Source organism: Pempheris klunzingeri, chromosome 18 (genome assembly GCF_042242105.1).
Source record: "Pempheris klunzingeri isolate RE-2024b chromosome 18, fPemKlu1.hap1, whole genome shotgun sequence".
NCBI lineage: Eukaryota > Metazoa > Chordata > Actinopteri > Acropomatiformes > Pempheridae > Pempheris > Pempheris klunzingeri.
In genome coordinates this window covers 21,474,038-21,490,870 of record NC_092029.1, presented here as the reverse complement: position 1 = coordinate 21,490,870, position 16,833 = coordinate 21,474,038, and positions in this window count along the sequence as shown.

Genomic DNA, 16,833 nt, shown 5'->3' with positions numbered 1-16,833 from the left:
TTCATTATTTATGCAAATTGATAAAGTCACAAGAAATCACTTAATGTTGTTACCTGCAACCAGCTAGCCACTATCGTTAAGCAATCACATGAACTGGTGTTGTGGTACTAACTGTGCACATAACTGCACTCAATTTCACACAATTTAATTTAAACTTATGTATATAAACATATCACCTCAGAGCATGCTGAGAAGCTCAGCCGTGCAAAGCCACATACACCCTCCTACCTATTGTAGCACCCAACATGTTACAATTATAAATTATATTATTATATTTGCACAGTTTGCACCACCTCCACGAAATGTATGCTTGTGATTTCACGTTTCACTGAGTTCTGATGTATTATAAGATGTTACATATAATATGTATTGTATGTTCCTATAATACATCAATGGTTCTGAGCATTATTATTTTGGATGCCTTTATATGCAGTTACACTACCTCTAACTCTAACTCCAGCCCGTAGTCTTCACGGGTCTATCTAAACCCTAGGATTCAAGACCGACCCTGGACCCATATCAGTTTTGGGTCCAATTTTGCCCTGGGTTGGGGGCAGATACCATTTTATTCCCCCGGCTGCCATGTTTGTTTATCATTATGTGTAATAGGCTACCAAAGTGAGAGGACCCATGACCCATGACCAGCGCTGATCATGACTGATGATTAGACCATCAGGATCAGATTACAAGAGTGAAAATATGGTGACACAAACACGTCACATCTGTCATATCTTGGACTATCTTGGATCTTTTTTTGAAATAATTGGGTCCAATTGGATCTCGGAACAAATTTCCCAGATTCATTAGGGTTCTGTCATTTCGGACCTGTGAAGACCTCTAGTCCATTGACACCTTTAAAATCGGTCAGTCTTTGTCACAGTAAGGCTGAGATTGATTGATAAGTTAAAGAGAAGGACGATGTGTATTTCTGCAAATTTTCCACCTTTGGAGTTAAGGTAGCTGCTGTCCTTTCATAAGCTATCTATCATTTGCGATGCCTCATTTTGTAGTAAGATAATTTATTGCCAAAGGGGTTTTAATGGTCGGGGTGGTGTTATCAAAGATAGTTGATAATCAAATTGATTAATGCACGTTGGTGCGGTGGTTAGCACTGTTGCCTCACAGCTAGAAGGTTCCGGGTTCTAATCCAAGTTTGGACCTTGTGTGGAGTTTGCATGTTCTCCCCATGTTTGCGTGGGTTCTCTCTGGGTACTCCGGCTACCTCCCACAATCCAAAGACATGCACATTAGGTTGATTGGTGACTCTAAATTGCCCGTAGGCGTGAGTGTTTGTCTGTCTCTATGTGTTGGCCCTGCGGTTGGCTGGTGTACCCCGCCTCTCGCCCGAAGTCAGCTGGGTTTGGCTCCAGCTCCCCTGCAACCCTGACAGATAAGCGGTATAGGTAATGGATGGATGGATTGATTATTGGGACTGTAAAGTCTACCTCGATTGTGGCACCATCTCGATAAACGAGGAAAAAGAGGACTGATTCAGTCTCACTGAAATAAATATACTATCAATTTGGTATTATGATTAATAATTACCTTAATAACTAACTAAAATCAAAGTTGTCCTGAGAGGCGCAGGCAAGATGAGGTGCAAGGCTTGAGCTGGGCTCCAGCAGAGCCCAGGGGGAAGAAAGCTGCGGTGGGACTTGACCCTGCAGGGTCCGGACGAGGAGAGAGCCTCGTGAAAAAGAGAGCTGGAACCTCAGGGGCCCAGATGAGTAGCGAGAGAGAGAGCAGCTGGGGAACTCTGGTTTTGATGACCTGAGGTTGTAGGGTCATGTGTCACACATTGACACTGGAAAGCTGGAAAGCTGGGTCCAGCGGTGCATTAAGCACATATGTGAGAAAGAGTTCAGAGTGGGAGCCCTTTGTTCAAAAGCCAAAGAAACATGTAGTCCTCACCATTTCTGGTGGGCCCAACAGTGGACTCAGAATAATTTAGCTGAAAACGAAAGCATGAATACAGACCAAGATCTTTAAATATGCACCTCTTAGGTACACTCCAGCTTAATTTAAACTGTCTTCCAGACATGCCACATTCATCTGTGACTTTGAAGTATTTCACCTCTTGTTATTATATTATATATTTCTCCCACTTTGCAACAGCATGTGACAGACACATGCAAGGAAAAGTGCAAGGGAAGGATTCAATGTAATTTTGAATCATGTCATTACTGTCTAGGAGATGAATGATGAGAGCATGCAGGGGAAGAGTGCCCCCCAGCTCATGAATCACACTTCTAATAATCCTTTCTATCTGTCTATATCTGTCTGTATATCTGTCCGTCTATGCTCATATTTTGGATTCCTGAACTTGTCTGTATCACTGAGATGTTATCCTCACACCTTGTGTAAGTCTTACATCAGACAGAATACTTTTTAATGGAATGGAATGTACTGAAGTAGAAGAAGACAACACAACCTGGTCATAGACCCGGCTCTCCATCATGTCAGCGTCATGTTTCACATCACCTGAGCATCAAAACTACACATTCTCATTCCATATCTGGTTCACGTTTTCAAAATATAACACCACAATTATGTTTTTTTTAAGAAAACACACATTACTGATCATTGTGCTGAGTTAAATAAACTCTATTATGCATTTAAAGAGCAGCTGTTTGTGATCATTGTGCACGTGTGTTGTGGTAACAGCTGGTTATGATACTCAGTGCTCGGATTCATGCCTTCCTGTTCACTTTTTTAAATGTAAGATATAAATATATATAAGTTAATCATCATAGCATCATAAAAGGTGATACAAATATTATAGTATGTGTTATAAGAATAGCTTAGTGAAGTCCCCACTGTTTGGTTTCACGAGCAAGTTGCTGTAAGTTTGTCTCAAAAGTTTTCAAGTTAAATCTTCCAGCTGCAAGAGAGCTCTGATAATGATGATTGTAAGTGTCTCTGACTAAATGTGTCTCCCATTTGCAATCATTCTCATACTGTTTCACAGCTGCATAAGTTTGTACAAATACAGTACATATTAGTGCATGCATGTGGTGTGTGTATCTGTATTTCAGTGCTGTGCATGCTCATTTTCACATCATTTCTTTGTGGCTGCACTTTTTTTTTTCAGTACATCTGTCATTGTTCCACTACAACAAGCAGCTAGAGGTCCTGCACTCGTTCTCCCTCATGTTTTCCATGTGCCTTTCTGGCTGTTTGGGCAGCAGCAGCAGCAGTATTTAGCAGCTGCCTGGACTCTTTGACAGCCGTGATTAGTTAGCACAACAGAACATGGAGCCCAGGTGTCCTGTTTGGCTTCTGCAACGATTCCTGTCTGCTCTTCTACTCTACTTACAGAAATATGAATCTGACAGTGAGCAAATTGAATGTATGGTGTGTGTGTGTGTGTGTGTGTGTGTGTGTGTGTGTGTGTGTGTGTGTGTGTGTGTGTGTGCGCCTGGAAAACTGCTCTGTCAAATTAGCTTAAGTTACAGCCACAGATATTCAATACCAAACCTCATATCTCAGGTTTGTCATTGTGCTGCAGACAGCAGGGTTATGCATTGCAGGAAAACTGATTGCTAGTTGAAGTATCTCTATTCTATTCATGTCCCTGCCATTTGTCTGGCTGTTTTATGACAGCCGACACCCACCTGAAGCGTCGGACTGGAAAAATGTGTAGGTGAGAAAGTGAACGGGCAAGGATGTTGGGTAGGATTTAAAACTAAAAGGCCCTCGGTTTGAGTCTTTAGGTTTCTTGTTGTATTATTTGTTTATCTGTACATGACAGTGCACATTCATCAGCTCTGACACCGAAAAACAGCAGTCCAACAGTTTCAGGGTTAGCTACGCAATTAATGTGCATCGTGTGCCTGATCGTTCTTGTTTTGTCTTTTTGACATGAAATCTAAAACAGATGATGCTTCTCTGGCAAGTCTGATCAGACAAATACAGCATGTAGAGGCTTGTCTGAAAGAACATGAAAGGTACTGCGCGTTTACAAAATCTATCAATCTGTTAAAATGGGGGGGCCACCGTCTTAGATGTGTTGTACCTAATTGCAATGTCCCTGGTTTGAATGGAGCCTGTTATTGGCCATCAATCCACATTTTTCTTAATTTCCTGTCTGCTTCTGTGATGTATGGTATCAAGATAAATGCAAAAATGTCAACAAAAAATCGTATAAAACAATATTGTTGAGAACAATTCAATGATAACCCACTGCCCTTTAAACATTTTTACAATTTTGAATGATCTATTTATTCATTTATTTCTTTTAAATTCAATGTACCCATCTTGGCTCGTCAGTCCTGTGTGTTATTTCCTCCTTTTAAGTTTCATAACTGCTGAGATGTATTTGTGGTGCTGTGTGTTCACATCTTGCTGCTCTGCACAATATTGTTGTCTGAAAGTGTCCTTTGTTGAGCTGTTGTTGTCATACTTCAATGTGATGGATCGTTTTGGAGCCATGGGACCAATTATGTGAGTGGCGAAAAGTTTTTTATTATTTATCACATCCTCCAAATTATTTGGTATATGAATTCTACTTAGTGGAAGAAATTGCCACGTCTCCTCAGAAAATTAATCACTGAAGATGTTTTTACATTCAAAGACTTCCAAGGATGAAATTATTGTTTAATATGATTATTTTCATGGATGAAATTGTTTTCTCCACAATCTATATATATATATATATATATATATATATGTGTGTGTGTGTGTGTGTGTGTGTGTGTGTATATGTATATATATATATATATATGATGTGCTGTCCATGTCACTAGAGAGATTTCAGAAGATAGACAGCAGATAGAAGACAGCACCAAGTTCCCATGGAAAACTAGTTATATAACTCCAAACACAACTAGATACATCATGTGTCTTTACCTTTACGATGATACTTGTCTGAGTTATCACTGAGCTGTGGTGTGCTGATGCTGTCAGCCAACACCGCCCTCTCACAGAGGCATCAGTGTCAGTAACCAGCATGTATTTCACTGCCTATATTTCATGTCTCAGACAGAATGTGCACCAAACTGCATCACTTATGGCTGGTTTGACATTTATACTACACCCCTGAGCAAAGAACGACTCTGTAAAATACCAAGGGTTATATAGAGGCCTGTCCACATGGGATTAATTGCACCAGAAGAGGTCAAGTTTGTAATTTCAGTCTTGTGCAGAGAAGCATTATTTAATAAAAAGGAAAATAATGTGCTTCAGCAGCTGTGTCCAGGACAGAACATTTAATCAAATCACTGTCCTGCGGGGTTTACAGGACCCGATATCATCCTGTCATAACGGCTGTAACACTGCATCTGAGCAGTCAGAAACAGTCGATTACAGTGTTAAACAGCCTGCAGTGTTGCCCTTTACACCTTGAGAGTGCACAGTAAGCTTTACTGAGGATCATTCACTTGTTCTGCTCTCATGTTCAGTCCCTACCCTGCACGGCCAGCATTGTTGCTTTAAAGCCTTGAACTAGTATGGATATCGTGAGCTGATGAAATCTGCAGCAACCGTTTCCACAAGCAATGGATACAGTCACATTCTTGGTAGGGCTACAGACTCCCCCTGGCTAGACAACAAAAACCCAAAGAGAGAACAGCTTCCGGTTGCAACTTAAAAGTTATGTATCTCACCCACGTTCAAAATTAAAACTCTGCTCTTATTCTTCTTAAAATCCTTTCAAGAACCAACAGTACATACACTGCTTTGACTGGTTAATGATGATACATTGATCACCTAGAAATCATTCCATTTTGGCTGCATAGCTACTGCTGCAGCAGATATTTCATTATGATGTATATATAACTGATATTTTCACGATTATTTCACATTAACATGCACTACTCTAAGACATGATTTCACCCCCATGTTCAAAAGATCACTTTACTGTCAGCTGGCATAGCATTCGTTCAGCAGCTGACAGACACGGTTAGAAAGCAGCTGGGGAACATGGTGCAGCTTTCATTAGCTGAAGAACCTGATATTTCCCTCAGGAGGAGGTAGAGATCACAATAGATCTAAGCTAGCAGAGTGAATATTGTACTTACATTCATCAGGTGGACACAAACATGACAAAATGAACTAGAATGTTGCTGTGAACGTGTTGATGTGTAAATAAACAGCCGCTGTGGTGGAAGTTCACCATATCAACTTAAAAAGTGTAGATATGCCGCAACCAATCAGATCAGATTGCAGGTTTAAATATGTTTCTCAACAACAGGAATGTCTGTAATATGTGACAAGGTAGTAGACTTTAAAGGAACAGTTTGACAGTTTTTTAGATGAGAGGAAAGACACTCTCATGTTTGAATGTTATTTACCAAACGGTTGAAATGTTCCCAGTGTACAAACTGTAATACATTATACTGCCAAATATAATGAGAATGTGGCTATTGTGCTGGTTAATGTTTCAATAGTTTGCAGCTCTTCCAACTCCTGTCCATACTTGTACATTTCACATTTTATTTTATGATACATAGTGTAAATATTTATTTATCATCACAACACATATTTATTTTGCTATTGCTTTATTTTCCAATGTTGCTTTTATTCACTCTTTCTTGTCTATTGTTGCTGCTGTAACATGTAAATTTCCCCCTATGGGGGATCAATAAAAGAAGTCTAAGTCTAAGTCTAAGTCTAAGTATGTTGGTCAGCTGTTCTCATCAGTTATCGCTGATTACTGCTCCTCTCCACTAATGTCTGTCTCAAATTTTTGCTACTTGTGTATGTGTGTATATATATATATATATATATATATATATATATATATATTTCTTTTTCCTATTTTTATATTTTTATACTTCTATTTATTGTCTTGTTGGAATGTTATATGGGAGAGGTCAGACGGAATTTCATTGTACTTTGCTGTATGATGACAATAAATCTGATTCTGATTCTGATGTATTATTTTTAGAATCAATACAGTGTATTTGTAATGACAAGTCCCCGGATGAAGCCATACCTTATTATGCATGTTAATATATTTGCAATAGTCCTTGCTCTTAGGAGAGAGATGGAGCTTCAGACTTCTTCATGACTTCTTTAGATTAGAGAATTATGTTGTGCAAGTTCACATCAGCTGATGAAATGCTTTGGCAATTAGCACACTGTAACACTTACATAAACCTTATTCCCCCATGGTGGGAAAAACTGTTGTGTTTCAGTGCAAAAAGTGTCAAATGTGATAGAAGCTAAACATGGAGAGATGGCTACAACATACACCACGTGTTGTTCTGCATCTTTGGCTGCCATCAGAGGTCTCGAGAGACTTGGGTCCTGAGCAATGCACCTTCGAAGATATAGTCGGGTCCCCTAGCAACATCAGAGTATACATGTCATTATGTGCAAAAGCTCACATGAACATTTTATGGCCTCTGGTCTTTTTTATCCCCAGTCATTGCTAATAGCTAGGAGCATTTGGGACAGGGCTATTCCAGGGTTAGGGTTAGCGAGCTGTACCCAGCATGCCATTCGGTGGTGTAAGAGTTAATAGAAGTCTCCTCTCAATGCACTACACAGTGTGACACACCACTAATAATGTAAATGTGTCCTTCCTTGGGTCCTCAGCAATATACACGCTTAGCGGGAAGATGATCGGGTCTGCCAAGAGAATCAAAGAAGAGACAGACAGACAGACAGATCTCCTCCCATTTAAGTTAGATTTAAATATATAATGGCCTGCAGGAGATCCTGTTTCCTTTAGAATATGTGCCAATATGTACTTACAGTACAGGATGTCAACTTGTGAATATGGTCTACTAGTAATAAAACAATACTGTACTCAGATATTCTACTTTTCAGAACTCAACAGCTCAGCTCTCTGTAAAACCCAGTCTTACAGAAAACTTGTGAACATGTCGTCAATAAAGCATCCTTTTGTTTTTCAGTCTGTGATTTTTTCAGTAGTCACTTCATGGATGCTTGTTTCTCTGCTTCATGCTGCCCGTTACACAACACAGCATGGAACTAAGATTTGCAAGGTGTGTGTCTGTCGCGCACATTCACAGCAGATGACTAACATGTTAAATAATTTCATAGGCTATTTTAGCGTTAAAACAAAAAGCCAAAATCATGTCAGTCTGTTGTAATTACAACAGCAGAGATTACCCTTGATATAATCATATTAATCATCTCAGCAAGAAGGTAATGAAATGCTGCTGATGTAATTTCTCCTCCGTGCACACAGCAAGCATGCATATGTTCCCATGTGAAATAACAACTAACTTATTATTCTGACAAAAAGAAGCCATTTCCACCCCCGGGGCACTTGTTAAGTTAACTCGGGCCGTATCAGGGCTCTAGAAGGAGCATATGCAGCACAGCAGCTTAGCTCAGTATCATGACAATACACCGTGATTGGATTAAAATAACTCCTATCTGCTGCCTTTCAGTGGGGCTGTGTACCATGAGGAGTTCCACAGAATACCACCACAGGTCATCTGAATTATCAGGAACATATGGTAACTGTGCATATGTGCCAAATGAACAGCCTCAGACTGGACAACGCAGGAAACCTAACTTACAAATCATCAAAGTTAATTTCACATGACCTAAAGGGTAACATGATATTATAATCTAGTATTATAATGAGCTGCTCTATGTTGAGATGGAATATGAAACACTGGAGGCACAGGCGCTGTGTGTTCCATATCATTCATGGCTGATCGGCATTTCAAAGGTAAAAGGTAAAAGGGCTTTCTATTGTTCTAAAGGCATCTCCAGTATCATTGTCTAAGGCTCCCCATGCATCCTACCAACTTCTATATTTTGAGTGACATTGCTTAAAGCTTAGCTAAATTTCAAGTGTTAAAATTTTGTTTTTTGAAACAAAAGTAAGGTAAGTTGCACATTTACCAGGTAACCTTTCAAGAGAAGTACTGTATGTCCTCAAAGGGCCCTTAGTCAGACACACCTGTACAATCTACTTGTTGAAAATAAGTAAATTCATGTATATGCTTATTACTGAGGTCATATTCAAAGGCAGTATTATACTCGACTACATTATACTAAGATGTTTTACAGACATGAACACCTCTTGATATAATGAAGTCCAGTACAAAGCTATTGCTAACTATAACCTCAGTGCTAAAATATAGAATATAACATATATAATCTAATTTGAAAAATGCAAAAATGCTTCATAGTGTGAAGGGAAACTGGCAACAATTCACTGTGGATTTGTTAGCTTACATAAGGCACAGCCATTTCATCTATTGTAGATATAAAAATATGAATAAGCTAACATCGCCTTGTGTTATCTACAGAATGTTAGCCATGACAGCAGTTTTTTTAGAGTCGGTTTCATAGCTGGCTCTTAGGATGGCATTGACAAATTTGGCTTTAAACTGTAGTTAATGGGCCAGAGCAGTGACGCAAGAGTGAGGGAAACACTGGCTGGTATTCCACCTGCTGTGATGCAGCAACTGGTGATAAGATTGGAGGATATCAGGAGTCATATCCCCACCGGACATGACTCGGCATAAAGTTAAAGGCTTTTCCTTTCTCCCAGAGAGACGTGAATATCCAATGATGCAATGAAAACTGCGTGACAAACTGCAGCCAACCACATCAGCCCCTGTGAGTGACATTCAATTACTGCAGGCCCTTTGGTGCTGCACTCAAATATTCTTCCTTGAAATTATCCCATCACTTCTGGCAGCTGACTGTAGTTTGATGTGTGTGTGTGTGTGTGTGTGTGTGTGTGTGTGTGTGTGTGTTGTTTTTTTTTTTTTTTTTTCACTTTCCTAATTTTCCCCAAACAGGCTTAGCTGAGCCAAGAGGGGGTCCAGGGGAGAAGTTCAAGCAGCTGCTAGAGCCAGACGAGCATTTCAAATTTCAGTTTCACTTTGGATGAGGGGGTTTCTTTTAGTCTGACTGAGATCAACCAGCAGCTTGGCTTTACACTGATGAAAAAGAAATAATTCGTACGCCACTCTGCATTCTGGAGATAACAGCGTTTGTACAGAGAAAGTCAGCAGGCAACTTCCTCAATCTAGACAAGAGATTTTTGGCCCGAGGGAGGGGGGGGGGGGGGATGTTTGATGGGCGCAAGTCAGCAGCCATCTGGAAACACAGCAAAGAGCGAGGTCAGAGGCTATCCCCAACTGCATGTGTGGTGTGTGGAAGACTGTGTTTCCAGTGTGTAGACAAATGTATCAGTGGATTTTCTTCTCTGTTTGCAGACACCTGCTTTTTTACCTGAAATATGTTAATGCTTATATAACTGCAGTATATTCCCTCCACGTGTGTGTGTGTGTGTGTATGTGTGTGCGTGTCTCTATGAGATTTTAAATAAAAGTGCTTTCAAACGTTGAGCGTGCGCTTTGCTCCCTTGTGGTTAAACTCAAGTAGCGAGAAAACTGTTGCTAGGTAACTGACAAAAAATGAACGCCGCTAAAGACTCCTCCTTGCTTTTGTTGAAAGACAGAAAATGATTTTGAGTTTGATGCTTTTCGAAACTATGTTGAGGAGGTAAAAAATGCCAGAGAAGACGATAAAGCCTCCGCATGTGTCATTTTTAAACTTGCGAAGAAGCTTCTACGTCTATTTTTCAGCTTTTTCTCTAGGCCAGTATAAGATAGGCATTGTTGTTGTAATTCATTCTCACTAATTCACTGGGTTATTGCACTGTAAAGTATCATAATAGTCATAATAATATGGTTATGAGTTGAAATCCACTTAGCAGCTGATTAGTTTGTCTGTCCATTATGTAGTTGTGGCTTTTAGGGCAGATGAGTGCCACAATCTTAACTGTTACTTGGAGCAGACCTCCATCCCAAAGCACTTATTCATTTTCTTAGGAGAACATTACTGAAGTGAAGCATTTGTAAAGTGCTAATACAATATAAAAATTTCACATAATGCATTTACATATAAAGAATATTATTAAAAATAACATTTGAGCCAAAATTGTGCAGTTTTAAAGATCAATTAAGCAGAAAAATTGATTGAAACTCAGAACTGTCCCATCAAATTTACAGTATTTTTATGTACAGTCCTAAATAAAAAAATAAAATGAACCACATGTACTAGACACAAAAATGACATATATTAACCCCTTACTGCCTGACTTTATTTACAATTATATAAAAAAATAAATGATTTGTGTTTTTGCATTCAAGCAGATGCTAAATTGTGGAGCTAAAAAGTGGAGATTGTTAATTTTAATATAGCATAGCATAGAATAGTACAAAATAATAATAGTATAATATAATATATATGTATATATGCATAGAATATATATCTATTTATGTATGTATGTATGCATGCATCTATGTATATTTAATGTATACATAGAATATGCATCAACCGGCATTAGTGGGATACAGAGGCCACCTCAGCTGCATCAAGACCGGAAGAGGTTTGAGGCGAATTCGCGACAACAGTCTACAAGGGGTTAATATGTGAATATGAATATATTGAAGTTTAAATCATAGAGAAATAAAATCATTCCAAAAACCAGACACGTCACCACATTAACGGACACACTGTGTCGTATGTATTATCTGCAAATTGGTTTCTGTTACTTCATTTGAGGACTTTATTTTTTTTCTGACATCACCAAAATAAAGGATTCATGGTCATTTTTCACTATCTTTTTTTTTTTACCTCTATACAGTCTTCATTACCACACTGATGGCTCCTTTGCAGCAGTCTGTAAATTATTTTGCTCAAGAGCACCTTGACTGTAACTACAGAGGAAATGAGGAGCATCAGTCATTCTGTCAGATATTTCATCTGTTTTCTCTTCCTCTCAAGCAATTTCTGTTCTTCCTCTGTTGGTCCTTGGAGTTGGTTTGAGATGATGTCCTATGAAGTCAACTTCATATTTGTGCATTTGCATCCCTACAGTGTAAGCCTCTCCCATGTGGCATCACTTAGAACTAGGAGGCTCCTTGTCCTGTCCGACCGCTGCTCCGTTACTCAGGGTCCTATTATGGCAGCTACAGGCTTGATCTGGTGTCTGGATGTATCTTCTGTGACTCATTTATTGGTCTCAGCATCGTCTCCGAGCACTCGAGCAGTACTGTGTCTAACATTGTTGTTTTCGCACATCTCTGTATTTCAAATATCACCGCAGCTCAAATGGGATTAGACTTGAAAGCAGTGGCTATGCTCACTAAACATTGAAGGATTAATAACACCCAGAAGAATATCACTAATATAAGGTGCAGCTCAAACAGATGTGATGTGATGTGATGTGAAGATGCCAATTAGACCTTGTATAGAAGTACTGTCTTTTTCTCCTCAAGGTCATAATGATCAGCATGCCTCACTCCCTCTATTTGCAGTTTCAGATTCATTGTCTTTCCATAAAAATGACCCACCTCCACTTTTTAGCTTCATTTGCGGTAGCAGATCAGCACAGTGGCTCATTGGTTGAGTATGTCACCTCACAGTAAGAGGGTCCTTGGTTCCAGCTCGCCATCAACCAGCTAGTACCCATCAGCCTGAACCCGATAAGTGGGGTTACACCACAGTGTACAAAACAGCTGTGAAATCCACAGTAGTTTACAGTGCAGAAACACGGTAAGTGACTGTATACGATTGAACAGTATAATACTGTGTATTTACTTGAAAATTACAGTCATCAAGGAGTTACTGTAAAAAAAAATCACAGTAATGAAGTCGCTACTGTAGAAAATTACAGTAACCAACACAGCGCAGTGCATCATGGGAGTCCCTCAGCAGTCTGAGCCTATAGCAGCATAACTAGGGGCTGGTCCAAGGCCTGATCCAGCCCTAAACTATAGGCTTTATCACTAAGGAAGGTTTTTTAGTCTACTCTTAAAGGTAGAGAGGGTATCTGCCCCCCGAACCCAAACTGGAAGGAGGTTCCACAGGAGAGGAGCCTGATAGCTGAAAGCTCTGCCTCCTGAACTACTTTAGAGGACTTTAGACCACCAGTAGGCCTGCATTCTGGGAGCACAGTGCTCTAGTGGGGTAGTACGGTACTGTGAGTTCTTTAAGATATGATGGAGCCTGAACATTAAGAACCTCGTAGGTGAGGAGAAGGATTTTAAACTCTATTCTAGATTTTACTGGAAGCCAGTGAAGAGAAGCCAGTACAGGAGAAATGTGGTCTCTTTTCTTAGTTCTCATCAGAACAGGAGCAGCAGCATTCTGGACCAGCTGGAGAGTCTTTAAGGACTTATTGGGGCAGCCTGACAATAATGAGTTACAATAGTCCAACCTAGAAGTGACAAATGGACTAGTTTTTCTGCATCATTTATGGATATGATGGGCCTGATTTTAGCAATATTACATAGATGGAAAAAGGCGGTCCTGGACATCTGTTTAATGTGGGAGTTAAAGGACAAATCCTGATCAAAGATAACTACCAGATTCCTCCCAGTGGAGCTGGAGGCCAGAGTAATGCCATCCAGAGCAGCTGTATTGTTAGAAAATGTGTCTCTAAGGTGTTTAGGGCCGAGCAGAATAACAGAAAATTGCTGCTCATCCAGGACTTTATGTCCTTAAGGCAGATTGGATTCATCTGGCTTTAGTGATAAGTATAATTGGGTATCATCTGCATAACAGTGGAAATTAATGGAGTAACGTTCGCTAGTTAGCCTTAACCTGTCCTGAGTCTGATGTATTTTGTGGTCTTTTCACCGGCTGAGTTTATAAAGTGCGTCTCCTATCCCCATTCTGGGTAGAATAACTTATGCGTTTTTTCTTTACCCACCCCATGAATTTTTTTTCTCAGCTTTTATGCAACTGTGGAATGAGGTGGATTTGTCTGTAAAGGGAAAAGCACTATTATGAAGCTGTCTTTGTAATTAAGTTTTAAAAGTTTTAAATAGAACTGCATATGTTAGGTCCAAAATCCATAAGAAATACCAACTGTTCAGTGTGCCATACATATTTATTTTTATAGTATGTTTTTGCAGTTAGAATTAAGACACATCTAGACAGTTTCATTCCACTTTTCCTCTCTGTCGCCACTTCCTGTTAGATAATTCAAACTGATGGCCTTAATGGTAGTCCACCGTATTGTTAAGCTATCAAGGACACTATTGTGTTTTTATGTTAAAAAAGGTTTAGCAGGAAGTGGCGACAGAGAGGAAAAGTGGAGTGAAACTGTCAAGATGTGTCAATAGCACAACTCTATGCTCTCTCCGCTCCTACAGCAGCCCTTCTGACAGGAAGAACGACATGATATAGACATTGAAAGACGTTCAAAGCCCCTAGAAAAACATTAGTTTGAAATTCGTGCTCAATGACACGAAAAAAATGAGAAATTTGTGTCCACAGACATGAATTCATACACAATTTTGTGAATCAAAATCACTCCAAACCTTAAACATGACGTTCTCATTTACATCTATTTATCTATTTATCAAATATTAGTAGGAGCACAGAAACACCAATGAGTCTTTATTGGCATGTTTCCCTCCCTGCACGTTATGTCTCGTCGTGTCTGTTAAGTTTGTCTAGTTCACTCTAAACTAACTCTCCTCTCATTTCAGGCTGTTTGACTTCCTGCCCCTGTGTGTTTCCCGTCTTTGTGATTGTCTGCCCCGCCCTGATTGTTTCCACCTGTTTCCCGTTACCTCTTGTATAAATAGTCTGCGTCTCCCTTTGTTCTGTGCCCGTCTTGTCTCGTCCGAGCATTCATGTTGCCACTAAATCTAGCCCAAGCCTTTGAAAGTATTGTTTGCCATTGTCCAAGCCATTGTAAGTGTTCTTTGCCTTTGTGTATTATTGAAGTGTTCAACTGTCTGGAAGTTTACTGGTGTCGTGCTTTTGAGTTCTCCCTGGTTCGGTGTCAAGATTTAATACTGCATCATAAAGTGTACAAGGATCAATGTGACTGACAGTTACAGACCAAAGTGCACATATAACACACTTCAGAGAGGTAAAGTGACAGATTCCTCTTAACAAAAATACTTTTCAGCATATCAAATCATGCAGAATCAGTTAGAACAAATGAGTTCACCATCCTCAATCAAAATGAAAAACTGATCCTATCTGATATGAATGTTCTGCAACATGACTGACATGCTATGTATTTATAGTTATCTGTAATTATAGCACAAGTAGTTCTGATGGACCTATGAATCTGGATTCTTCCTCACAGACACACACTCACAGAGAAGCAACTATTACTATTATTATTATTGGTGACAAGAGCATAGTAAGAGACTAATGAACAAATCTAATGATGCTGTTTGGGTTTTGGACTCATTCAAGTTAATGGAACAATCTGCCCGAGAGGAATCATCCAGCTTCGTCTAAATCAGTGATTCTCAAGGTGCGTCCCACAGGCCAATGGTGGCCTGGTGGAAAGTTTTTTAATTACATTTTAATTACCTGCAGCCCATTTCTATACTTTCACTTTCAACAGTCTGCTTTACAATTCACTACTAGGCTACTGCATCAAACTGCCACCCCCAACAAGCATATGTCAGGTTAAGAATGCCAAAATTGTAGGGTTGCATGGCAACTAGTGGCACCTCATGAGTGTTGTGGGAATTATGTACATCATTAGCGCTACTTCTGCCAGCTAAAGTTAGTGGCACAGACGATGATGAAGCCCAACAGCAAGACAATTGCGACCTAAGGGAATCAGCACCGTAAGTTATACTGAGGTAGTAACAAATTCATTATGACTGTGACTTGCCATTAATTATTAGTTATAATAATAATAACTAGAAAATTTGCAATTCCTGAAGAAATTGCAGTGTGAATGCTGCCTGCTGAATAGCTGACGTCACACTGCATTGCTGCCTTTTGTAACTGTAATTCATGGTTTAAGCTTCCCTGATTTGAATGCTGGCAATTCCTACTGCCTGTGAATCACATCACTGCGGCGAGCACGATTTTTCCTGTGTTTCGATGTATAAATGGTGAGTGTGAGTGACACACGTTGGGCGTGAGAGCGAGATAAAGACAAAACTTTCCAACGATTTTAATGCTCCTCTACGCTCTGGCACCCACTCTAGGCAGCGCAATACACACCCATAAAATACGAGAAGGGAAAACGACATAAAACTAAAACTGATAGTGTCAATATTGTAAAAACCGTAAAAGATATCAATAAGCTGAATTATGTGGTAACATAACAGGTGACCTGTTTAAAAGTTGAATGAAGTCTCTAGCTGAAAGTATGAGGAAGCTATAACCTTTCAAAGTGGAGGAAGTTGAGGATGATTTGAACATTCAGCCCATAGACTTCAATGTTAAATGAAAGTTGAAAAAAGCTGAATATTTTCAAAAGTTTAAAAAGGTTGAAATGTTTAAAAGTCACAGTTGAATGTCCTCAACGAGCTGAACATTTTGATGTTTGAATGGTTTCTGTAGCACAAAGTATGAAGGAGTTGTTAAGTGCCAAAAAACATACGTAAGAAGAAAATGTGTGACTAATAAAGAGGATAAGAACAGTGTGGACGCTTTTCAGCAGCAACACTTCAGACCTGAAGTCCACCCAAAATATGAAATAATATATAATACAAAAAAACAACACAACACAAAAACAAACAAAACAAAACAGGGTCAGTAAGGACATTTGAACACATCGGTTGGGGTGCAGGTATATCTATGTCTGTGTCTATATGCTTTAGTCCAAGTTAAAACATGGCGTATCTCCAGGATATAACAAGTTGTTTCAACCTTGCCGTTACTTTAAAGGTGTTTTTTTTCAGAATCAAATGCAGAAGCTAGTATTTTTTCTCTGTAGTTTGAAGACGTCACTTTCACCATTTTTCTTTTATTTCTTTTTAACTGATAACTTGATAAAGCAAGTTCAGTCAATCTGACATTTTCAAGTAGACAAGATGATGAATGTAAATATAACCTACAATAAACTAGAATAACTGAGTTAAAAATCTAAAACATATCCGAGCACTTTGAGTTAAA